General features: G+C 38.6%; 1 long non-coding RNA gene across 1 annotated transcript in view; it reads right to left on the reverse strand.

Annotated features, from left to right (window-relative positions):
- Positions 1-24,797, reverse strand: part of LOC106557598 — a 96,109-nt gene that overhangs the window by 53,249 nt on the left and 18,063 nt on the right. Inside the window, exon 2 of the long non-coding RNA XR_005377153.1 lies at positions 19,600-19,694. This is a non-coding gene — a long non-coding RNA (uncharacterized LOC106557598). The remainder of the gene's footprint in view (positions 1-19,599; positions 19,695-24,797) is intronic.

Consider the following 24,797-nt stretch of genomic DNA (forward strand, 5'->3'; position numbering starts at 1 on the left):
ACTGACCCCCACTGCTGGGGTGCTCCCACACTCTATAAATAAAAATCAGTTGGGACAAAAATCAGTTCGGCATAGCAAAGTGAAAAGATTCAAATTAAAATATACTGCAATGCAGTGAATGCTGTGGAAATTTTGCCTTCGTAGACATGATTTAAAATCTCTTTGGGGCACAATAGAGCTATTGGCTAATGTCAGCCAGACAAGTTCCCATCATACCCATATCAAATGGCCATTTCTCCTTTAGACTTTCTGTGTGTATGAGTATGTAGCCCTGTCCTCAGAGAATCTACTGTAAAATAAGTTTCTACTTTTCTCTCAGATCTTTGTGTTCCGTTGTATTGGTTAAAGGGACACATGAAGAAAGGGAACTTCATCCAGTCATTTTCTTTACCCATCGCTGTCTCTTATTTCCAGAAAGTCTCTATAAATTTCATTACTCTTCAACCAGTTGTGGGCTTCCTGTTCTTGAAGGAAGATCTCACTTCTTTCTTTACTCAGAAAATAGCCATCAGAGATGTAATCATAATTTTGTTTCTTCTTTTTAAAACAAGAAAAATAACAACAATCATATCCCTTCCTGTTCCCAACCAGGGTTCAGGGTTATGTCTTTCCAATCTACTTTGATGACTTCCTCTTCCCTTCGTCAGTCTGAGGGATCTGGCTTTGTCAGTTCTAGCTGAATTAACTTCATTTTCATCCTCCTGACTGTCCCTATGCTGCTTCTACGCGGACCTCAGTTCTTGAGTTTGGCCAAGAAAGAAGTCAGAGCCAAACTCTCAAGTAAGCACAATTTTAATAGCAGTTAAAGAGAAAGTACACTCTGAAGATGAGAGAATGAGCAGGCCCAGAGGTGGCACTTGCACTGGGGTTAAAGGTGTCTTTTCTTTCTTCTTTCTTTTTTTTTCTTTTTTTTTTAATAATAAATTTATTTTTTATTGGTGTTCAATTTGCCAACATACAGAATAACACCCAGTGCTCATCCCATCAAGTGCCTCCCTCAGTGCCCGCCACCCCCTCACCCCCACCCCCCGCCCTCCTCCTCTTCCACCACCCCTAGTTCATTTCCCAGAGTTAGGAGTCTTCATGTTCTGTCTCCCTTTCTGATATTTCTTACCCATTTCTTCTCCCTTCCCCTCTATTCCCTTTCACTATTATTTATATTCCCCAAATGAATGAGACCATATAATGTTTGTCCTTCTCCGATTGACTCATTTCACTCAGCATAATACCCTCCAGTTCCATCCACGTCGAAGCAAATGGTGGGTATTTGTCATTTCTAATAGCTGAGGAATATTCCATTGTATACATAAACCACATCTTCTTTATCCATTCATCTTTCGTTGGACACCGAGGCTCCTTCCACAGTTTGGCTATTGTGGCCATTGCTGCTAGAAACATCGGGGTGCAGGTGTCCCGGCATTTCATTGCATCTGTATCTTTGGGGTAAATCCCCAACAGTGCAATTGCTGGGTCGTAGGGCAGGTCTATTTTTAACTCTTTGAGGAACCTCCACACAGTTTTCCAGAGTGGCTGCACCAGTTCACATTCCCACCAACAGTGTATGAGGGTTCCCTTTTCTCCACATCCTCTCCAACATTTGCGGTTTCCTGCCTTGTTAATGTTTCCCATTCTCACTGGTGTGAGGTGGTATCTCATTGTGGTTTTGATTTGTATTTCCCTGATGGCAAGTGATGCGGAGCATTTTCTCATGTGCTTGTTGCCATGTCTATGTCGTCCTCTGTGAGATTTCTGTTCATGTCTTTTGCCCATTTCATGATTGGATTGTTTGTTTCTTTGCTGTTGAGTTTAATAAGTTCTTTATAGATCTTGGAAACTAGCCCTTTATCTGATATGTCATTTGCAAATATCTTCTCCCATTCTGTAGGTTGTCTTTTAGTTTTGTTGACTGTATCCTTTGCTGTGCAAAAGCTTATCTTGATGAAGTCCCATCTTTCTTTTTTTTAAAGATTTTATTTACTTATTCATGAGAGACACAGAGAGAGAGGCAGAGACACAGGCAGAGGGAGCTTGATGTGAGACTTGATCCTGGAACTCCAGGATCACGCCCTGGGCTGAGGCAGGTGCTCAACTGCTGAGCCACCCAGGTGTCCCTGTCTTTTCTTTTCATGTTTGCATAGGTTATGGGTCATAGCCATCATCTTAGAGACTCCTGCTACCAGTGTAGAGGGTCAGGGAGGGTCTAACTTGCAATGTAAATGTATTATAATGAAGATAAAAGTTACTGTAGGGCAGAGGTTATAGGGAATATCGCATTGCTGTCCCCTCACCTCCCTCTGTCTTTTGCTGCTGTTTGGAACTTGGTTTCTGCCCTTTTTCATCAGTTGGAAAGCATTTGTTCTGTGCTCATATCTAGCTAACTGCCTACTGTATCATAACTGCTACCTAAATCTATAAATATTTTCAAGCTCCTTTATTTAAATACAAACAAACAAACAAACAAAAAACCTTCCTTTTATCCTCCAGTTACTGGGCAGCCCGGGTGGTGCAGCGGTTTAGCCCCTGCCTTCAGCCCAGGGTGTGGCCGGGGAGACCCCAGATGGAGTCCCACGTTGGGCTCCCTGCATGGAGCCTGCTTCTCCCTCCGCCTGTGCCTCTGCCTCTCTCTCTCTCTCCTCTCTGCGTATTCTCATGAATAAATAATAAAATCTTTAAAAATAAATAAATAAATATCCTCCAGTTACTAATTAGCCTCCCTTCACTTCATCTCAGGAAAATTTCTTAGGTGGGATGCTGTGTTGTATTTTCTGATACCAACTAATTCTCAGACCTCAGCTATCAACAACTCCATCTGACACTAACAATCTGGAGTTACCATAGACCCCTCTGTTTGGGGCTCAATCTCATAAGACTGTCCAGTTTTATTTTTTAAAGATTTTATTCATTAAAGAGAGAGAGAGAGAGAGAGGCAGAGACACAAACAGAGGGAGAAGCAGGCTCCATGCAGGGAGCCCGATGACTGGGATCCTCGATGACCTGGGATCCCCAAGACTGCCCAGTTTTAAACATCAGTCACAATCCTTAGGCTACTCATACTTCTGAGTAATAACTTGGGGGTTCCCAAAAAACTTTCCTCAGGTTTGATAATTCACAAGCATGGCTCAGAGAGTACAGAAGTACAGAGAATATAGCAGAGTACACTTTGCTGACATTTACTGGTTTATTATAGAGGATACAAATGAACAGCCAGATGAAGAGATACAATAGGGGTAAGGCCTGGAAGGGTCTTGAGTACAAGAATTTCTGTCCCTGTGAAGTTAGGAAATACCACCATCCTAGAAGTTTTCCAGACATCTTATTTCAGAGTTTTTATAACCTAAACTCTAGCCCCTCTCCTCTCCCTTGAGGTTAGAGTAGAGGCTGAGAGTTAACATCCTCCAATCTCAGTGTGTTTGGGGTTTCTGGTGACCAGCCCCACCCTGGGACTATCTAGAGACCCCATCCTGAGTCAGTTCATTAGCAAAAGCTCAAGTGTGATCAGTACGGACTCCATAAGAATAACAAAAGATACTCTGTATCAGTCAGGAAATTCCAAGGGTTTTTGGAGCTCTACAAGCATAAAGATCAAATGTTTCTTATTATAATACAGATAAATTCTTTGCATGTCCCCCCCCAAACTCTTCCTCTTGATTTCTTATTACAGTGGTGTTTCTGCCCCCACCATTTCACTGACACTAGTTAATAGATTTCTTATTCAACAAATTCAATAGATATTTCTAAATTCTAGTTTGATGTTATGGATCATTTTCTTCTCACTTGGTTTCCATGTTTGTTTTGTTTTGTTTTGTTTCCCATAACTTCATGGTCTTTCTTTTCCCTCCTTTTATATCTCTGTCTCTCTCTTCTCACTTGCCTTTCTGGATTTTTTTTCCACCCAGTCTTCCCCTTCTTATCTGAGGTCAGTGGTTCTCAAGTGCCATTTTGGCATGACTGTATATCCTAGTTAGTTCTGAATTGTTTATTATTAATAGATTATTACTTTTAATTATGTTACTTGTGCTTCCTAACATCACTTTTTATACAAAATATTTCAAGCATACAGAAAAGCACACAGAATAATCTGACAAATTCCTTGACCCTCTACTCAAATCCAATATCTATTTTTATCATTCTAAGTATTTGCTTCATACAGTAACATCACATTGAAACAGTGCTTGTAAGCTCTCATCAGTTTCTTTCTTGTCCTACCAAAATAAAAATGCTAATCCAAAGTATATAATTCTTGCTCATGTTATATTTTTTACTACCTATCCATAAATGATATATATTATTTTGCTTACTTTAAAATTTTAAATAAACAATATCCTTCTGCAACTTACATTTATACTTGACAGTGTTTTAATAAGTTTTAACCATACTGAAACATGAAATAAAGCTACAGCTTTTAGCTGCTGTATTGCATTTCATGATAAGAATATGCATTTTTTAATCCATTTTCTTATTGAAAGTCACTTAAGTCATTTAAGATTTTTGATTATTGTCAAATTTTGCAACTAACATCCTAGGTAGGTCTCCTTGTGAAAGCCATTATACATTGATTGAGATTTACTGGTCATAGTATGTCCATACCTTCAAGTTTATTGGATATTACCAAAATGTTTTCCATAGTGGTCACATGCATTATACTACCTCCTAGCATCCACAATAGCCCCTTTCCTCCACCTACACTGACATTGGATTTTGGCAATGTAGGTAATGGGTAAGAGCAGGTGTCTTCAAATTCCAATCTTGGCTTTGACACTTATTAATAATGGGATATTGACAACAATTTAACCTTTCTGTTCTTGTTTTCTTCATCTTAAAATGGGAATGGTATAATACATATCTCATAAAGCTACGGTGGTGATCTAATAAACGTAAAATGGTTAGAATGGTGCATGGAAAATAGCTGATTAAGGATTAACCATTTTACTGTTGTTATTGTTGTCAGGCAATTTAATAAAGAGATTAAATGTTCAAGATTGTATTCTAAAGAGGTTTGAATTCCAGCTCCAACACTTAATCATTTTAACTTAACTGAGCTTCAATTTTCTTGTCTGTAAAAGGGGATTATAACAATCTCTAAGTCACAGAGTTTTGTGATGACCTAATGAATTAATCCATGAATAAGCATGAAGCATTACTTGATGCCTAGTGAGCACTCGATGATCACAACTGGTATAATTATTGTCATTCTTTAATTGCTGGAATGGTAGGTGTGAGAAGGTGTCTTATTTTAATTTGCAATCTCTGCAAATTAAAGTTGAGCATCTTCGCATGCAAATATTGACAGCTTAGGTTTCCTTTTTATGAACTACCCATTGTAGGGTAAGTCATCCACTCGATCTAAGAACTTGCTAGTGTTCTTCCAGAAATATCTGATTTGATAGTACTCAGATCACAAAGAAGGATGGATGCAGGAAAATGCAGCTCATGGTTAAAGATTTTGTTCATATCTAAATGTTTTGACTCAGTGCTTTCCTACTTATGACATCTGTCAATGGAGGATTATGTAGTTATTCACGGTCTTTGCACATGTTCCTGTGGGATTGTCAGTCTACTTGTTTTTAGGAATTATGTATATATTTTGGACAACAGTTATTTGTTATGTGCATCTTTTTGCAATATGAGGTTTGTCTTTATCTTGTCCTTTACGTTAGAAAAATTTTCAACCTTAATATAGTCAAACCAATTGGTGATTTTGCTGATAGCTTATAATTTTTGCATCTTGATTTGGATTTCCTTCACTATGTCAATGGTATAAAGATGGTCTATGGGTTGTTTTACATAATTTCAAATCTTATGTTTTACATTTATGCTATCATTCTATCACATTTTAAAAATCAAATGACACAGCACCCAGCACATGTAAGTCCTCTGCAACTATAAGCTATAAGTATAAACTGTGATATCAGATGCTGTCAGGGTCCCACACACAGGCCCCAACCTTTCAGAGTGCTCCAGTCAACTGCTAACTGCTAGTATCTACATCTCCATGCCTACAGGCAAATTTTATTGGATTTGTAGAGTGCCAGTGCACAGTGTGTGGCAGGCCAAAAAAACCAGGGAACTAATATCCTCTGGCAGAAGCCCTCTACAATGTGATTCTGTGGAACATATTTCAGACTCCTCAAGCTTCTAGTTATTGTACTGCCAACCCATGCAAGACTGCCCAAAGCTTGCTGGCTCTCCTGCCTCAAGAGTGTGGCCTTTTGCCTAGGCCTTTGGTGTAGATTTCCAGTTTCTTGTCCAGCAGCTGAATAACCAAATTTTCTGAGTTCATTAGAAGCTACAGAGTATTACTCACCTTTCTTGCTTCTCCTCTACAGTTCTTTCCTCTCAAGGCATGCTCTATTCAACAGCTATGCCATGCCTGCACCCACGTGATGTTAAATTTTATGGCGCCTTTCTGGTTATCCACAGCCATTACATTTGTTTTTAAGATTTTATTTATTTATTCATGAAAGACACAGAGAGAGAGAAAGAGAGAGAGAGAGGCAGAGACACAGGGAGAGAGAGAAGCAGGCTCCATGGTGGGAGCCGGACTTAGGACTTGATCCCGAGTTTCTAGGATCACACCCTGGGCTGAAAGCAGACACCCAACCGCTGAGCTACCCAGGGATCCCATAGCTGTTACCTTGTCTACAGTATTCAACATTACCATAGTCAGAAGCAGAGCTCTCAGGTTTTGTTTGTATTCTATTAATTGAATAAAACAATAATGGGTTGTAGAAGGCAACCCGGGTGGCTCAGCGGTTGAACACCTGTCTCCAGCCCAGGGCGTGACCCTGGAGTCCCCGATCAAGTCCCCACGTCAGGCTCCCTGCATGGAGCCTGCTTCTCCCTCTGCCTGTGTCTCTGCCTCTCTCTCTCTCTGTGTCTCTCATGAATAAATAAATAAATAATCTTAAAAAATAATAATGGGCTGTAGACTGTCAGTTCTTAGTTATTTGCTGAAACTTGGTAAAATTATACTTTTTGAAAATAATTATTATGTTTATTTAATAATAAAAAGATTCTCTTCTTATTTTTGCATTCTGTAGCTTAAATATCTACTTGATCGATCTATTTCTAGGAGTGGTCAACTTTCTTACTATGTGACTTTTTAAATTTTACCTATGAATTCAGCCATTTGGGCTTCATTCATATTGTAAGATAATTTGAACCGTGCAGGTTCAGGATTGTTATTTTCTTATTTTTATAACCAATGAGTAATTCTATATTTAGACTTATTAAAAAATAGTAATTTTTTTGCCCTAAAATCTGTTTTTCTTATATTGATATAGTTCTAAGTTCTGGTATTTTATACTCTTTGGGTTATATATTTTATTGTCTTTACATTTGATCTTTCTTTAGTTAAGTTTTTAGTGACTCTTTAAGACATAGTGACACATCTCCACATATATTAATTTCTCACTGAAGCCTGAAAGTCATTTTCTCATAACTGGCAGTTTGGTTTATTTATTGTTATTTCTAATAAATTTGGAATTATTTGTAACATCTTATTGTGTGCTTTTCTTTCCATTTTTCTCTTTCACTTGAATTTATTTAAACTATTTTGTTTTATATTATTTATAATGTTTTTTGCCCCCCTTCTCCTATCTGCTGGTATGACTCAGTCTCTTCTCTTCTCTTGCCTCTCTTGCTTTGGAATTGTATTCAGTTTGATTCATATAGTAATTTCCCTGAAGTTGTGACATGTTTCTTTGGCTTAAAATAGTTTAAATTACTACTAATTTTATTATGCTTCTCCACTTAATGGATTTTTTTTTGTTGTTGTTGTTGAAAGATTTTATTTATTTATTCATGAGAGGCACACAGAGAGAGGCAGAGACACAGGCAGAGGGAGAAGCAGGCTCCTTGTGGGGGAACCCTATGCAGGATTAGATCCTAGGACTCTGGGATCACACCTGAGCCAGAGGCAGATGCTCAACTACTGAGGCACCCACACATCCCTAAATTTGGATTTAAGAATGCTTTAACATTGCTACTTCACCTCAATCCTCCTTTCTTGTTCTAATTTACTATATTGTTTGCATTTGATTTTAAAGTATTTCTTTGCTTTTAGCACTGGCAGTTTTTTGTTTTTTGTTTTTTATATTTCCTTTAAACCTCTATAAATGTGTTGGTAGTCATTGGTATTGATAAAGTATATGGACTATATAAATTATGTACATATGTATATAGACAGATATTCAGAGGCTCTATTTTATCAATGTATTTGAAGTGGGACATGAGGTCCTATAGCCCTCATTGTAGTCTCCCATATTGCAAAAATATTTATTAGCCTAAGAAGCAAATTAGAGAGAATTTAAGGGTGCCACTTCAATGTCATTCTCACTCATTTGAATTCCTAAACACTACTTGAGAAATGTAGTCAGCAGGATAGCTTGACTCAATAGCTAGGAATTGCTAATAATCTGAAACTGATTTAGTTATGCCATAATCTACAGGAATTGACACTACTCTGTGCTCATTATTAATTGTGCTAGTATTACATATCTCCATACACAATTAGAACATTTCAGAAAAATCCAGACATAAATTCCATGTACAAATGTTCTTTCTCATGTGTATGAGTGTGGAAAATATTTGAGAACTGTTTTGTTTGTTTGTTTGTTTGTTTCAGACCTTGCTTTAAACTGATTTTATCCTTGGGCCACTCATCTTCTCTTCCCACACTCTAGTAACCACCCTAGTATGTGTGATTCATTCTCATAGTTATAATCACATTTCATGTGTTACCCATCTAGCTGATTTTCAAACTGACAGATATTTCCATCTGAATAGGCCACAGGTACCCACAACTAATTAAGACCCAGGTTGAGTAGTTCATCTCTGCATGAAATCCTTTGTCCCTTCATAGTTTTCCCATCTTGTCACTTACCCAGTCATTATTTTTAAATACTGTGTTTGAATCCATGAGATATAACACTATCAATGTAAAATTATATCGACATACTTTAATACTTGCATATAACCAAACCATATTTAGGGCAGATTTAGTTCTTTTGAAATTCTTTTATATTTGCAGGACAGGAAAGGCATGTTTTTTCCTCACCTAGCTCTTACCATATAATATTGACTGATTTTCTATCCATTTTTAAAATTTTAATTTCATTATAGTTAACATAGTTTTATATCAGTTTCAAGTGTACAATATAGTGATTCAGCAACTCCATACAGCACTTAGTCCATCCGTTTTTTTAAACAGTAGAATAGTGAATTCAAGGATTTTTGTCCTTTTTAACCAGGAATTTATGAATAAGAATGCAAGGAAATATATTAAAAGCATGCAAAAGCACACATGAATCACTTAACCATAATTTTAGATATATGAACTAAAATTCAGTAATTATTTAAAATATCACTTGTTGGGATCTGTTTTAGGAATGTATTTAATTTCCTAATTAGGGGCCCCAGATGTTGATCAATGCCATAGTTTAAACTAAATAAAGACAAATTACATTTCTTGAACATATTTTTGAATATTCTAATGGATTTTCATACTATCCTTGGATATGAGAGGGACTGAAGTGCAAAATACTTATTAGAAAAGTATTCTTTCAGAGACTCTCACTTGTAGTCTCAGCAAACAGATTTGCGTACAACAAATACATTTTCAATTATAATGTAAATATGCACTTGGGTGCAGTAGGAATACAGATATACTGCATTTATTATAATAACTGCTCTGTATTTAGTGTTTTGTACAATATGAGCTTTTAAAAGGAGTAGTATTCTTCTCTCTGTTCTCTGAAGGGAAAATTTACAGAATGATGCCGAACAGAGCAATACAAAAGGAAATGGAAAAAATATGTATTTTAACTAATTATTCCCCATTGTTTGGATTAAATCAAAGTACTAGAGAGAAGCTATTGTTTTTATAAAGTTCCATAAAAGTACTTTTTCCTTTCCTTGATTTTTCTTACCTCTTTTATCTCATGTTTCCTCTCTATTCATACACCCCTAAGAATCTGTCCACACTCTCACATTCTTAACAAAGCCAATATTTATCTAAAAATATATATCTGCTTTTGAGCCTAAAGTAATGTTTCAAATTCACTCAATATTTATTTTAAAAATACATATCGAACAACTAATATGTACTTAAGATGGAAACATGGAAACAAAGATGACAGAGTCATGTCATTCAGGAGCCCAAAGCTTGATAAAAGGGACACACATGTTAAGAAAAAAAAATTAATGAGTAAGATATGCCTTTTTTTTTTTTTTAATTTTTTTTTTTATTGGTGTTCAATTTACTAACATACAGAATAACACCCAGTGCCCGTCACCCATTCACTCCCACCCCCCGCCCTCCTCCCCTTCCACCACCCCTAGTTCGTTTCCCAGAGTTAGCAGTCTTTACGTTCTGTCTCCCTTTCTGATACCTCCCACCCATTTCTTCTCCCTTCCCTTATTTTCCTTTCACTATTATTTATATTCCCCAAATGAATGAGAACATATAATGTTTGTCCTTCTCCGACTGACTTACTTCACTCAGCATAATACCCTCCAGTTCCATCCACGTTGAAGCAAATGGTGGGTATTTGTCATTTCTAATAGCTGAGTAATATTCCATTGTATACATAAACCACATCTTCTTTATCCATTCATCTTTCGTTGGACACCGAGGCTCCTTCCACAGTTTGGCTATCGTGGCCATTGCTGCTAGAAACATCGGGGTGCAGGTGTCCCGGCGTTTCATTGCATTTGTATCTTTGGGGTAAATCCCCAACAGTGCAATTCCTGGGTCGTAGGGCAGGTATATTTTTAACTGTTTGAGGAACCTCCACACAGTTTTCCAGAGTGGCTGCACCAGTTCACATTCCCACCAACAGTGTAAGAGGGTTCCCTTTTCTCCGCATCCTCTCCAACATTTGTTGTTTCCTGCCTTGTTAATTTTCCCCATTCTCACTGGTGTGAGGTGGTATCTCATTGTAGTTTTGATTTGTATTTCCCTGATGGCAAGTGATGCAGAGCATTTTCTCATATGCATGTTGGCCATGTCTATGTCTTCCTCTGTGAGATTTCTGTTCATGTCTTTTGCCCATTTCATGATTGGATTGTTTGTTTCTTTGGTGTTGAGTTTAATAAGTTCTTTATAGATCTTGGAAACTAGCCCTTTATCTGATATGTCATTTGCAAATATCTTCTCCCATTCTGTAGGTTGTCTTTGAGTTTTGTTGACTGTATCCTTTGCTGTGCAAAAGCTTCTTATCTTGATGAAGTCCCAATAGTTCATTTTTGCTTTTGTTTCTTTTGCCTTCGTGGATGTATCTTGCAAGAAGTTACTATGGCCGAGTTCAAAAAGGGTGTTGCCTGTGTTCTTCTCTAGGATTTTGATGGAATCTTGTCTCACATTTAGATCTTTCATCCATTTTGAGTTTATCTTTGTGTATGGTGAAAGAGAGGGGTCTAGTTTCATTCTTCTGCATGTGGATGTCCAATTTTCCCAGCACCATTTATTGAAGAGACTGTCTTTCTTCCAATGGATAGTCTTTCCTCCTTTATCGAATATTAGTTGCCCATAAAGTTCAGGGTCCACTTCTGGATTCTCTATTCTGTTCCACTGATCTATGTGTCTGTTTTTGTGCCAGTACCACACTGTCTTGATGACCACAGCTTTGTAGTACAACCTGAAATCTGGCATTGTGATGCCCCCAGATATGGTTTTCTTTTTTAAAATTCCCCTGGCTATTCGGGGTCTTTTCTGATTCCACACAAATCTTAAAATAATTTGTTCTAACTCTCTGAAAAAAGTCCATGGTATTTTGATAGGGATTGCATTAAACGTGTATATTGCCCTGGGTAACATTGACATTTTCACAATATTAATTCTGCCAATCCATGAGCATGGAATATTTTTCCATCTCTTTGTGTCTTCCTCAATTTCTTTCAGAAGTGTTCTATAGTTTTGAGGGTATAGATCCTTTACATCTTTGGTGAGGTTTATTCCTAGGTATCTTATGCTTTTGGGTGCAATTGTAAATGGGATTGACTCCTTAATTTCTCTTTCTTCAGTCTCATTGTTAGTGTATAGAAATGCCACTGACTTCTGGGCATTGATTTTGTATCCTGCCACGCTACCGAATTGCTGTATGAGTTCTAGCAATCTTGGGGTGGAGACTTTTGGGTTTTCTATGTAGAGTATCATGTCATCGGCGAAGAGGGAGAGTTTGACTTCTTCTTTGCCAACTTGAATGCCTTTAATGTCTTTTTGTTGTCTGATTGCTGAGGCTAGGACTTCCAGTACTATGTTGAATAGCAGTGGTGAGAGTGGACATCCCTGTCTTGTTCCTGATCTTAGGGGAAAGGCTCCCAGTGCTTCCCCATTGAGAATGATATTTGCTGTGGGCTTTTCATAGATGGCTTTTAAGATGTCGAGGAATGTTCCCTCTATCCCTACACTCTGAAGAGTTTTGATCAGGAATGGATGCTGTATTTTGTCAAATGCTTTCTCTGCATCCAATGAGAGGATCATATGGTTCTTGGTTTTTCTCTTGCTGATATGATGAATCACATTGATTGTTTTACGGGTGTTGAACCAGCCTTGTGTCCCAGGGATAAATCCTACTTGGTCATGGTGAATAATTTTCTTAATGTACTGTTGGATCCTATTGGCCAGTATCTTGTTGAGAATTTTTGCATCCATGTTCATCAGGGATATTGGTCTGTAATTCTCCTTTTTGGCGGGGTCTTTGTCTGGCTTTGGAATTAAGGTGATGCTGGCTTCATAGAATGAATTTGGAAGTACTCCATCTCTTTCTATCTTTCCAAACAGCTTTAGGAGAATAGGTATGATTTCTTCTTTAAACGTTTGATAAAATTCTCCTGGGAAGCCATCTGGCCCTGGACTCTTGTGTCTTGGGAGGTTTTTGATGACTGCTTCAATTTCCTCCCTGGTTATTGGCCTGTTCAGGTTTTCTATTTCTTCCTGTTCCAGTTTTGGTAGTTTGTGGCTTTCCAGGAATGCGTCCATTTCTTCTAGATTGCCTAATTTATTGGCGTATAGCTGTTCATAATATGTTTTTAAAATCGTTTGTATTTCCTTGGTGTTGGTAGTGAACTCTCCTTTCTCATTCATGATTTTATTAATTTGAGTCTTCTCTCTCTTCTTTTTAATAAGGCTGGCTAATGGTTTATCTATCTTATTAATTCTTTCAAAGAACCAACTCCTGGTTCTGTTGATCTGTTCCACAGTTCTTCTGGTCTCGATTTCGTTGAGTTCTGCTCGAATCTTTATTAGCTCCCTTCTTCTCTTGGGTGTAGGATCTATTTGCTGTTTTTTCTCTAGCTCCTTTATGTGTAAGGTTAGCTTTTGTATTTGAGTTCTTTCCAGTTTTTGAATGGATGCTTGTATTGCGATGTATTTCCCCCTTAGGACTGCTTTTGCTGCATCCCAAAGATTTTGAACGGTTGTATCTTCATTCTCATTAGTTTCCATGAATCTTTTTAATTCTTCCTTAATTTCCTGGTTGACCCTTTTATCTTTTAGCAGGATGGTCCTTAACCTCCATGTGTTTGAGGTCCTTCCAAACTTCTTGTTGTGATTTAGTTCTAATTTCAAGGCATTATGGTCCGAGAATATGCAGGGGACAATCCCAATCTTTTGGTATCGGTTCAGACCCGATTTGTGACCCAATATGTGGTCTATTCTGGAGAAAGTTCCATGTGCGCTTGAGAAGAATGTGTATTCAGTTGAGTTTGGATGTAAAGTTCTGTAGATATCTGTGAAATCCATCTGGTCCAGTGTATCATTTAAAGCTCTCGTTTCTTTGGAGATGTTTTGCTTAGAAGACCTATCGAGTATAGAAAGAGCTAGATTGAAGTCACCAAGTATAAGTGTATTATTATCTAAGTATTTCTTCACTTTGGTTAATAATTGATTTATATATTTGGCAGCTCCCACATTCGGAGCATATATATTGAGGATTGTTAAGTCCTCTTGTTGAATAGATCCTTTAAGTATGATATAGTGTCCCTCTTCATCTCTCACTACAGTCTTTGGGGTAAATTTTAGTTTATCTGATATAAGGATGGCTACCCCTGCTTTCTTTTGAGGACCATTCGAATGGTAAATGGTTCTCCAACCTTTTATTTTCAGGCTGTAGGTGTCCTTCTGTCTAAAATGAGTCTCTTGTAGACAGCAAATAGATGGGTCCTGCTTTTTTATCCAGTCTGAAACCCTGCGCCTTTTGATGGGGTCATTAAGCCCGTTCACATTCAGAGTTACTATTGAGAGATATGAGTTTAGTGTCATCATGATATCTATTCAGTCTTTGTTTTTGTGGACTGTTCCACTGAACTTCTTCTTAAAGGGGAATTTTAAGAGGCCCCCTTAAAATTTCTTGCAGAGCTGGTTTGGAGGTCACATATTCTTTCAGTTGCTGCCTGTCTTGGAAGCTCTTTATCTCTCCTTCCATTTTGAATGAGAGCCTTGCTGGATAAAGTATTCTTGGTTGCATGTTCTTCTCATTTAGGACCCTGAATATATCCTGCCAGCCCTTTCTGGCCTGCCAGGTCTCTGTGGAGAGGTCTGCTGTTACCCTAATACTCCTCCCCATAAAAGTCAGGGATTTCTTGTCTCTTGCTGCTTTAAGGATCTTCTCCTTATCTTTGGAATTTGCAAGCTTCACAATTAAATGTCGAGGTGTTGAACGGTTTTTATTGATTTTAGGGGGGGATCTCTCTATTTCCTGGATCTGAATGCCTGTTTCCCTTCCCAGATTAGGAAAGTTTTCAGCTAGAATTTGTTCAAATACATATTCTGGCCCTCTGTCCCTTTCGGCGCCCTCGGTAACCCCAATTAAACGTAGGTTTTTCTTCCTCAGGCTGTCGTTTATTTCCCTTAATCTATCTTCATGGTCTTTTAATTGTTTGTCTCTTTTTTCCTCAGTTTCCCTCTTTGCTATCAACTTGTCTTCTAGGTCACTCACTCGTTCTTCCACCTCGTTAACCCTCGTCGTTAGGACTTCTAGTTTGGATTGCATCTCATTCAATTGATTTTTAATTTCTGCCTGATTAGCTCTAAATTCTGCAGTCATGAAGTCTCTTGAGTCCTTTATACTTTTTTCTAGAGCCACCAGTAGCTGTATAATAGTGCTTCTGAATTGGCTTTCTGACATTGAATTGTAATCCAGATTTTGTAACTCTGTGGGAGAGAGGACTGTTTCTGATTCTTTCTTTTGAGGTGAGGTTTTCCTTCTAGTCATTTTGCTCAGTGCAGAGTGGCCAAAAGCAAGTTGTATTGGGAAAAAGAGAAAAAGAGAGGAGAGAAAGAAGGAAAGAAAAGAGAAAGAGAAAAAAAAGGGAAGAAAAAGAAAAAAAAAACGAAAAAAAAAAAAAAAAGAAGAAAAAGAGGAAGAAAAAGAAAGGAGAACAAAAGGGGGTGGGGGAAGGAAACAAATCAAAAAGCAAAACAAAACAAAAACAAAAACAAAAACAAACAAAAAAAAGAACCACCGGGGAGTATCTTCTGATTCTGTGTTCTTTAAGTCCCTTGGCTTCTCCTGGAAGTTGTCCGTCTAGCTGGTGTTCTGGGGGAGGGGCCTGTTGTGCTGATTTTCAGGTGTTAGCAGTTGGGGGAGCTGCTGTGCCCCTGCCTGGTGCAGGGCTCGGTGGGGGTTGTTTACCCCGTGAGGCCGCAGGAGGAACAGCCCCAGTGGCGGGGCAGCTCTGGAAACCTGGATTCAGCTCCGGCAGGAACTCCGTCTGCAGGGCCTGGAGGCTCCGGGGCGGGGCCGCTGATCTGCTCAGCTGGGGCAGGAGCGTCCTCGCTGTCCTGGGCCCTCCCGGCCTCTGCCTGGCCCGGGGGAGGCGGGATCCTGGGCTGTGTCCCGGCGCGCTGTGCTCCGGGGCCTGCGCTGGTGGATTCGCGCTCCCGGGCCGCGCAGCCCCCTCCGCGGAGCCGCCGCCCAAGCCCCTCCGAGCTGCTCCTGGAACCGCGCAGCCCCCTCCGCACGGAGCCTCTTCCTCTGCCCGAGCCCCTCCGAGCTGCTCCCGGGGCCGCGCAGCCCCCTCCGCGGAGCCGCCGCCCGAGCCCCTCCGAGCAGCTCCGGGTCCCGCCGGGTCCCGCCGTGCGCGCTGCAGCCCTTAGGGAGCTCGGCGCACTCTCCTGGGGCGCAGTTGCTGTTACTGTCCCGGGGAGCCCGAGGGCATCCTCGCCCTCCTGGGTCCTGCTCCAACCCCCTGGGAGCCCCTCTCCGCCCGGGAAGGTCGGTGCAGCTCCTGCTCCTCCGGGACGGGGCTCTCCTGTCCTGGGGACACTCGCCCCGGCCTCAGCCCGGCTCCTCGCGGGGCCCCTCCCCCTTGGAGGCCTTTGTTCCTTTATTTCTTTTTCCCCGTCTTCCTACCTTGATAGCTGCGCGAACTCTTCTCACTGTAGCATTCCAGCTGGTCTCTCTTTAAATCTCAGGCCGAATTCATAGATTTTCAGGATAATTTGAAGGTTTTCTAGGTGGTTTGGTGGAGACAGGTGATTTGGAGACCCTACTCTTCCGCCATCTTGCTCCTCCCCTCAGTAAGATATGCCTTAATAAGAATGTGAGGCCATTACAGATTGGTCAGGAGACCCTTCACATAAGCACTGAGCTATATCAAATACATTTATGGAACACATTACAGCTTTAATAGGCCATTGGTGAAATTCTTTTAAGGACATAAACTAAAAAAAATTAGCTGTTTATGTGCTTAAAGTATTATTTTTCATTTCATCATTTAAAATATTAGACTGATTTTAAAAAACAAAATTAAGTGTGTTTATTATTATGTGGTAATTGCAAATAAAAGAGGCTGAGCCAATTATCAGAACGCAGGCAGTTGGTAACAGCCTCTTGAAAATGCACGTTAACCTCTGATGATGCACAGGAAAGCATATTTCAGAGTGGGACTGGATTCAGGCAGCAAAGAAAACATAGGACTGCTTCTAGGACAACTGGGCATGTGAGGCAAGAAACAGAAAGCCATCGCACAGTGGGCATGTGGGCTGCCTCCATTCACTTAAAACTTAAAGAAAAGGGAGATAATTACACTAATTCTAGGCTCCAACTAGGCATTCAGGAGAGATTGCTACATTTATTTTTTTTTTTAAGACTTTATTAATTTACTTGAGACAGAGCATGTGCACAAATGGGGGTGGAGGGAAGAAGGAGGTGCAGAGGGAGAGGGAAAGGACAACTTCTGGCTGAGCAGGGATCTGAGGCTGGGCTTGCCTTAATCCTAGGATCCTGGGATCATGACCTGAGCCAGTTGCACTTAACCCACTGAGCCACCCAGGCGCCCCGCTAAATTTATGTAGCATTGGTTCACGACCTGGGCAAGACTGAGGCAGATGCAGCGGGAAAGGTGAATTGACAATATACAGAAATAAGTAGAAAACCAACAGAACTGAGTGACAGTGTTGGAATCATCAAGCTACATGATTTTTCAGTGTTATGGTTTCCTGAAAGTATTCCTAGTGAATACTTTCTTGCTCATACTGTTTCCTTCTCTTGAATGTTCATATAAAATATTCTGTCTTTCAAAGTCCATTCAAATATTACTTTGAGATATTTCCTAGCTCAAAGTATGAGCTCTCCCTACATTCAGGTGTATGTGAAAATAAGCAGTTTCATCTTCATTTCCTCCATAGGAATATATGTATTTCCTATGTTAAAAGTTATCACGTGATATTTAAGGTCTGGGACAAGCCCTTCTGAAAACATTAGATTTTAGATGTATAAAGTTGGTGTGATTATAAAGTTTAGTTAAAATCATGAAAGACTGTTAGTAGAAAAAAAACAATTTGGAATAGAGAGTAACTAAAAGGAAAATACATTTGTATATATGTTTATCAATGTGTTTAAATGTGTTTAAAATGAGTGTGTTCTTTCAAAGACTGTTCTCTATGTTAGAGGATATTGCTAGCTTTAGCTACGGTGTGAAGCATGAAGGATCATAAAGGATTGACTATCGTACTCTCTAATTCTGAATCTGTGTAAATAATAACCATCCATTCATATAATTTCTATTCTTTGAAAACATTCACTTATTATTTGAGTACTGAAATTTCTTTTTTTTTTGCCTACATAATATTTAATAAGTTCTTATGCCCCCTTCTCATTTTCAGTATTGACCTTCATTTGCTCATTTAATTCTAGAATAGCAAGTGGGGGCCTTTCTCTATCATGCTCACTTTTGAGGATCATATTTTCACTATTAGAGATTTAGGCTGTGCCTTGCACAATGATTGATTATATTTAAAAATGAGAATACCAATGACCTGCTAGACATTTACAGGTCCTTCTGGCTCATAGCAGAAAACTTTTAAAAGAAGTAATGAGGGATGCCTGGGTGGCTCAGTGGTTGAGCATTTGCCTTTAGCTTAGGTCGTGATGTCCTGGGGTCAAGTCCCACTTCGGTCTCCCCGTGGGGAGCCTGCTTCTCCTTCTGCCTGTGTCTCAGCCTCTGTCTCTGTGTCTCTCATGAATAAATAAAATCTTTAAAAATAAAAAAAATAAAAGAAGTAAGGATAATTATATTTTTTCCACAGTATTTGTGGAAATACTGCATTTAGCATGGCATGTCTGAGTTTCACTAAATTTTGTTTTATGGTTGTATATTTTTCCATACTTAAATGGCTCATGCTTCTTTTCTCCATCTCAATTTCCTTAGGTAATGTTTTATAACCATATCTTGTATAATTAATGTACCCCCCACTCACTGATCATATCACTGACACACTTTAGTTCAGATTGACTTAGATTATGAACTAGTTTATCATTCAGATTTCATGGAGCTGAAAGTGAAAGACTCCTCACACACATAATATTTCGATCCTGTGCACCATGGATCACATCTGAAAGAATATCACACAACAATGACCTCTTTGTGGATGTAAAGGCCCATTAGCCTTACAACTGTAATTACTCATTTTTATAACCAAGTTGATTAGTTAACACTGTGAAGGGCACATTGTTTTCTAGAGCTAATTACCAGTAATATGATTTCTACCAGGATAATATCTCTCTCAGATATATAAACAGGACACTGCTTTTACTCTATACTAACAACAAACATTTATCATAATGCTGGTAGAGTGCATTATATATGTATACCTAGTGTTTTTATTTTTCTGTAATCCTAATGAAGCATGCATTTACATTATTACTATTTTGCTAGTATTAATTTGTGCTTCCCCCACTCCTTTTTTTTTTTTTTTTTTTTTTTTTTTTTTTGGTGAGAAATTTCTGAATGTTTTGTACCCAAGGTGAGGCAAGTAAAGTGATGTTTGGGGAAAGAGCGCCAGGACCTAGGATCTCTCAGATTCACGGTTGCTCTTTAACAAACATGCTTTATGGCTCTTAGTAAGTTACTTCCACTCTCTGGAACTAGGTAAAATTAAATGAAAAAAAAAATGCAGCTTGGCAAAAACAACCCAGTGACATACAGTAATTTGCATGGATGTTTTAAAGACTTAATTCACTTTCCTTCTGAAAGAGTTAAAGGATGGCAAGGAGTGTAAAGACGTCAGAGATGAATAGCACATCACATCAGAGTAAAGAATATATAGATTGTGATTAGCTTGAAGGAAAAGCCCGTCATCTTATCTATACTTACTTTTGTATTTCTCACCACAGTTCTGCCCACAGTATTCTACACGCTGACCACTATATCCTTTTGCTTGGTGAGTCACATTTGCAAATGGTAAGTTCCTAGACAGCAAGATTGTAATAGTTTATAGGTTATGTGTATTTCTAATTATACCTAAGAATACAAACCACATTGTTTTTTGTAATTTACACAAAAAACTCATGCATAATTTCTCTTATTAGAAATAACAGAAAAGCTTTCCCTTAGAACACTTCTAAAACAATAGGAATTATAAAAGACACATAAAATGAAGATAGTAATCCTTAATATTGCTAATACATATTTCTATTGTTCAACAGAGTTAAATAGGTTATTTTTTAAATTGTGTTTGACAATGCCTTTTGTTTTTGTGAGTTTCTTTGTGATTTGAATTATTTTTAAAATATTTTATTTAAATTCAATGACAATGCGTTTTGAACAAACCTACAAACCAATAAAGAATGTTAATCTCAGGGGCACCTGGGTGGCTCAGTCAGTTGAGCATCTGCCTTTAGCTCAGGTCATAATCTTGCGGTCCTGGATTTGAGCTCCCTGCTCAGCGAGGAGTCTGCTTTGCACTCTCTCTTTCAAATAAATAATAAATTAATTTTTTAAAAATCTTTTAAAAAAACAATATTAAGCTCAGACATTAAACAGATATGATCAGACTCGCTTATAAGGGAAAAAGACTTTCTTGATGTATCTAGTATTTAGTGCTCTTTTCAGGAAGTGAGCCAAGTGATACTCCTACTAGACTTAATTTTTTCCTATTCTAAATTCCAGTAGTGATCAACTGGCTGCAGTTATTTTTTTTTAAATCATAATAGTTATGTTATTTATTCCTGAAGCCACAAAAAATACTCATCCAGCTCAGTAGTGTGTGCGTCTGATATAAATAGAATATTCTTGAGTTGTAAATAATCATACTTTTGTTATACTTGAATAATCACATATGCTTCTGAATCCAAATAAATAATTCTAATAAATGAGGTTCTGGATAGGATGGTGTTAAGCAGAACATGAAGGAGAAAATTTAAAAGACCTCCTTTAACACATCATTTAGCATATCTCAACTGGATCAAAGCAAACATTTTTCCTGCAAAGAACTGACTGATGCCAGTTATATTGTTTATATTGTTGTTGCAGACATGATTTAAGTAAAGCTCTAGTATTCCTTATTCAACAAAATGCTTGACAGCTATGTACCATGCTCTGCCATAAGCACTTGTGATGCAGTATAACAAAACCCTCAAAGATTCTTCTCTTCGGGAATAATAAAGTTAAATGATATGAGAGAAAGTGCTAAATTTCTGTATTTGTTACAGCAGAAAGTATCATGTTCTAACAAGATCTTTTATTGCAAGTTTCTGACAAATAAAACCAAAATAAAGAAATGTTTTTCCCAGTTTGCAGAGATGTGCCATATGGGCTAATGGCAACCTTATCCATACTCAGTTTTTCATTGTATGAAATAATGAGCAGAATTTGATTCTTTCATGAACGAAATACTGCCCTTTGATTGCCTTGGGCTCTGGGCAACTTGAAGTTCTCTACTTTGGATTGCTTTCCTTAACATTTTTAACTCCTGTCTATTGCAAAAGGGCAGCTGACAGTGCCATCCATGCTAGCATGTCATCCAGGCAAGCATCCCTGTGGGCCCCAATAATCGATTCTTCCCCTCAGGACAGCGTTTGACCCTTTACCCTGAATCCTGAGCTAACAAGACACCTCAAGGAGCTCCAGAAATCACTTCTATGGGTCCTCCTGGGCACTGTGGCCACATTCCAGTTCTAGGATAACCTGATAGTAGATCATTCCCACTGGCTGGGTTGTTTATTTTTGTTGATGTTGTTGTTGTTATGATCAAGACATATTAGGCCATCAGCTGTCATTGATTTGAGCCCTGTTGTTATTTGAGCCCTGTACAAATAGTTTCCTAAGACTCTCCATACCATAGGGGAAACTTGTACATTCTAAGGGGTGGCCCTGTATCAATTTTCTTATAAATAGGTTCTACTAATTGCTCACCTTCTGTTCTCTTCTTTATCGTAGAGTTATTTCTCTTAACCTCCTTTATTATAGTTTATATTGAGTTCTCAGGAGGTAGAAAAAATAAATATATGTGCTTATTCTGCATGTTAAATGAAAAATTACCCCTGTATTCTAACCATAAAATTGTGATTTTTGCTTGTGATTTTTGAGCAAGTTTTTGTTACCCTCAACAAAGAAAGATTGAGTGTGCCTAATTGTCAGGCTTAAAATGGAAGAAATTAGCAACTTTATTTTGTTCTTTCCTAAGTTTAGCTGTGTTCTCAGAGTTGGTTCTAACTCATTAGAATGAGACACAGATTCCAACAACTAGGTTATCGTGGGAGTCAGAGCCTGAAATAGTTAAGGCTTTATATGGAAAGAGTGAAACAGGGAGGCTGGGGGAAATACGTACAGCAGATAATATGGGGTCTCTGCCTTTTCAGAGAGTGCGCAGCAATCTAGGTGAGAAGATTTGTGGATAGTAAACAAGAAATCAGATGTTTAAGAGGAGTTACGGGGAGAAAAGGACAAAGAAACTAATGTAATCTTTGCAGCGTGTATTTATCATCTCCAGGCTCCATGCGGCATATAGATGACACAACTCCAGTACAGTTTTAGGTGGTCCCTTGGACAAGGGGCAGTTTGAGGAGACTTGGTCTGTTTTCTTAATGTGAGAAAATCATGTGTGTTTTGTATATAAACAGGGTGTTTTAGAAATCATTTAATTGTTGTGGCAGCTGGTTTTCCTTTTGCAACTTGAAGAAGCAATATGAACTACTAAATGTGATGTAATGATATGGGAGAGCTTGGTTCTTGTCTCATGGAGTCGAAGAATGAATCTCACGGTCAATGGAGAGTGAGTAAAGCAATAGATGTTTATTAAGCAGAGAAGCAGAAACCTTTCAAAACTGAGAGGGGTCCCAACAGGGTTGGGACTGAGGGTATTTATGGTCTTTTACAAGAAACTGTCCAGAGAACTTGGTAAATTTCTTGTCAATATCAGGGTGGATATTCAGCAGACATGGTGAACTTGTAACTATAATAACAACCAAGATGTTTTTATAAATATCATGAGCCCAAACAAGGTGTTCCTTTCTCTCAGGTTAATATATCCTCCATAATGTTTCTCTACATCTAAGATTTCTGTGAGCGTACTCAGGTAGCCCATGGCCTTGAGAGTCTTGTGCTCTCTTGGTTTGAGCAGGGACTATTGATAACACCTTAATGACGTATTTCTGTGATTACTTAGTAGCCATTAAAGGATGATACTCCCTAACATTTGGAGTTAGGGAGCCAGGTTTATTTTTTCTGTTTTTTTACTGTCTCATCTCTGTTTTCTTGAGATGGGGAGGAACCTGACTCTGGGACCTTTCTCTTATCTTTCCCTGCCTAGCCCTGTCTGCCCCTAACTCGTTCGTATATCACTAATACTCAACATGACAAGAACTGGAAGTTACTGAAAGCTTAGATGAAGGTGATCAGCCCATGTTAGAAACTATTAGATCAAAGGCGAGGAGCAAAACACAGTTTAGGAAAATAAAATGACAAGTGTTTAGTCAAGATAGGATGGTTTTAATGTCAAAGATTTTAAAAAGAGGAACACTGGAAAGTGATTGAAGGAGCTTAACAATAAAATTTGGGCAATAGAAACACAACGAGGACCAAGCAGGTGGTATTTCTAGAGGTACATGTTTTCAATAAGTCTCTTTTGGAGGCTTCACTGTGCCAAATACTGTGGTATTGTGAAGCCTCGCCACACAACTGTGTTGAAGACAGATATCAGATCCTCCCCTAAAGAAGTCTACTTTCTAAGGAATACATCTCTGGGCCTATGTACGTTCCAGCATAGCCAAGAAGTCCCACGTTTCACATGAGTTCCATATGGGAACGTGTGCCCTGGACTTCCACCTACCCAGGGAATAGATCCCTTTTCCTAGAAACATCGTAGCATTCTAAAGACGACAAAGGTATCAAAGGAATGAAACCCACGTGAGAGAACACTTGATCCCCATTGTTTGAGCATCCTATATCTGAGAATATATGTATTGGCTAAAAGTTCTGTGTGACCCCCAAATCACTGTGTGCAACACTTAAATGGTCATTTGCAGACAAATGCATGCACAGAGAAGGGAGAGATGGAGTATCCTCAGATTCATGTTCTCAGTTGAACAAAGTGACTCTGTCTTCTGGTTTCAGGTCTCCTACGACAATACAGGACTCCTTTTTGCAGTTCATTTAGTGCCACATTTTTTACATTTTTGTGGGTTTTGTTGGTGACTTTGCTTTGAAAATGGCCCCAAACACTGCTGAAGCGCCTTTTATTGTTTTTTAGCACAAGAAGGCTGCGATATGCTTTGCTACAAGAAAGAACAGGTATGTTAGATAAGCTCTGTTCAGGCATGACTTACAGTGCTAGTAGCTGTGAGGTCCAGGGTTAATGAATCAATATATAGTAAGTTATCTTCAAACAGAAACACACATAAAATAAAGTTATGTGTTGCTCATTTGACAGTAGGCTGGCAGGAATCTAACTGTATTTCCCCACAGGGCAATGATTCCGTATTAGCTAAATTAGTATTCCTGGTGACTTTAGAAAACATAACTACCATGAATCAATGATATATTGAGCTTTCTTATGGCTCAGATAGCTAATATGCGATTGTACAATGATTGTGTTTGGTATTAATGTATAAGCCCTATTAAATGTTGGTGCAGTTATTACCCCATCCTCCCACCAGCAAACCCCATGCACAGGGCTATCTGATCCTGTTTGAGGCCATTTCTTCTTTTATTGTGTTAATCTGACACTGTTTTTTAACACAGTTTCTGATCTACTTTCCACATTGCCCCACTACCCACTACGGCGGCTCCTGATATTGGAAGTAATTCACATATTGCAGACACTTTTGGATTTCTTTCAGCAGTAGCTTTGTATTCATTTATTAAAGTAGTGACTTTCTGCCTCAAGTACGCAGACTTATCAACTTGTATTTCTATTACTGTCACTATTTCTCTTCTTAATTGCCCTAGTAAAAATCCATGCAAATGCTGAAGTCAGGAATAGCAGCTTTGTATGCAAACTCACTCCATCAAGGTGCTTTGCAAAACATCTGTGAATATCCACTCTCAATTTGATGGGAGGGATTTTATAGATC

The sequence above is a fragment of the Canis lupus genome, chromosome 23 (genome assembly GCF_011100685.1).
Source record: "Canis lupus familiaris isolate Mischka breed German Shepherd chromosome 23, alternate assembly UU_Cfam_GSD_1.0, whole genome shotgun sequence".
NCBI classification, from domain to species: Eukaryota; Metazoa; Chordata; class Mammalia; order Carnivora; family Canidae; genus Canis; species Canis lupus.